Here is a 2318-nt window from a genome sequence, read left to right on the forward strand (position 1 = left end):
GCCACTGTGCCCAGCCTGCCCAGCTAATTTTTGCATTTCTAGTAGAGATGGGGTTTCACCATGTCGGTCAGGCTGGTCTCAAACTCTTGACCTCATGATCTACCTTCCTCGGCCTCCAAAAGTGCTGGGATTACAGGCGTGAGCCACTCACTGCGCCCGGCCAATAGTTGCCGATTCTTAAAACTGTCTTGTATGCCTTAAACACGTTGTAGCCATTGTGCTGTACACGTTCCTCCTGAAATTTGTGAGATCCACCTATGTGATCCATGTAGTTCTAATACTGATTCTCACTGCTTTTCAGTATATGTTATGATAGAGAACAACTTACCTGTCCATTCCCCTAATTTTGCACCTGTGGGCTGTCTCCAGGTGTTTGCTATTTCAGGTATCTGAGCATGTTTTCTTGTCTGTACATGCAAGAAGCTCCCAATCGGACTGAATGTCACTAAGGAGGCCCACAAGAAGGGCACTGGGTGAGACCACCAGTCTCCACCCTCTCCCCTACACCATCATCGTTCTGACAGGCGTGAAAGGACGTCCCTCTGGCTTTACTTGCTGATCACTGAAGGATGAACATTTCTATTTATTTTTCCATTTCTCCGAAACCCCATTCATGGTGTTTGCTCCTTTCTGAATTGTTTGCCACCTTCTTGTTGACTACTAATTCTGCACCTCTTCTGGACACTTAATCTCTGTTCATTATGCTTTTGGGGATTTTCACTTTTAATTTCAATATAAAGAAGTTTAAAATTTAATGTAGTTGAATTTCTTAATGTTTTCCTTGGGCTTTTGGGGCCTTGTTAAAGCCCTTCTGTCTCCAGAGCTCGCGAAGATGCCTCAGGCTTACACACACTCGGAGCTTATATATTGTGTGGGGCTGGTGAGGGCTCTAATTTTTCTCCCCCCAACACAGTTAACTGAGGTCATCCAGCTGGCAGAGCTGCCGAGTCCGCACTGCCCTTCCCTGCCAGCTGCATTCCCCTATCTGTCTCAGCCCCTTTCTGCAGGGCCACGCTCCCTTTACAGCTCACTCTACTGAGTTTCCTGTTGTGATACATTGTTTCCCATTTGAAAATAATTTTATCACAAGCAGATTCTTGAACAAGTCATCTATTTCAAGGCTTGCCTCTAAGCTGGCAGTGGAGAGTCACGAGTCACACTTGCTGGATCTGTCACACGGCTTCTGGCTCCCATTGTGGCCACGGCAAAGCCAAGTCTCACTCTTGGTGTCCGCTTTCGGAGGTAATTTGTGTTTTTTCCTTGGGTGCATTTAAGATATTCTCTTTGTGTTTGGTGTCCTGCAATTTCATGATGACATGGATGAGCATTTCTGTGCCTCCCGATTCTGTGTATTCAGGCTTTCATAAATTAGTGAAAATTGCTGGCCACTGTCACTTTAAACCTCACACCCCGCACTTCTCCGTTTAAACGTGTGCTGTGCCTCATCCTGGCCTCCACAGCTCCTAGTGTCTCATGTTTTCTGTTTGGCTCTTTAGACCCCATTTCTTCTGGTTTTCCTTTCCATCCACTAATAGAAGATCTATTTAGCCAAAATGGACCTGCCGCTAAACCTATACAGTTTCATCTATCACACTTGTCATTTCTAGATGCTCTGATTCCTTTCCAGTCTCCAGGTCATGTTTAGCAGTCATGTGGTTCCTGGTTCAGGCTGTTTCCTTCCTCTAGTCTGTGAATATCTCAAGCATTCTTAGTTTATCTTCTTTAACTTAGGATCTCAACAGCTGCCTTCTTGGAGGTTCAGTTCTGCCGTGGTTCTGCTGACTTGCTCATGGTGGCTTTTCCTGTATGTGCTTGGTAATTTTCACCCGTAAGCTCATGTTTAGATGATTTTAATGTGAGGAAATCCAGAGAGATCTGGGTGTGTTGGCAGCAGCCACCCAGCACGTGTGTTCTCATGGAGTCTGCCAACAACGCCATTCTCTCCACCTGGGCCACTTCTCAGGGCTGTGCTTCCAGCAAGCGGCCTTGAGGAATGAGATCATGTCTCTTCTAGTCAAAGTGCAGGTGTGTTTACTGCCCACTGTGCGAGCAGTGGGGTTCTCCAAGCTCAGTGTGCATCAGCCACGGCCTCATGTGTCCAGCCATAGGGAACCCAGACCAACAAGAGGCTCATGCTGCCTGCGACGCCACGAGGACCCGGGAACCTCATGTCTTCAGTCAATATCCGTGAGATGCTACAGGCTGACAGGTCAGTCTGTAAACAGAGTAGAAGCCAAGCTGGAACCATGCTGGTCCGTCCCGATGCCCGCCCACAGCCCTCGCAGTAGAAGCCAGAGCTGGAACCACGCCGGTCCGTC

The sequence above is a fragment of the Piliocolobus tephrosceles genome, unplaced genomic scaffold, assembly GCF_002776525.5.
Source record: "Piliocolobus tephrosceles isolate RC106 unplaced genomic scaffold, ASM277652v3 unscaffolded_41882, whole genome shotgun sequence".
Classification (NCBI taxonomy): Eukaryota; Metazoa; Chordata; class Mammalia; order Primates; family Cercopithecidae; genus Piliocolobus; species Piliocolobus tephrosceles.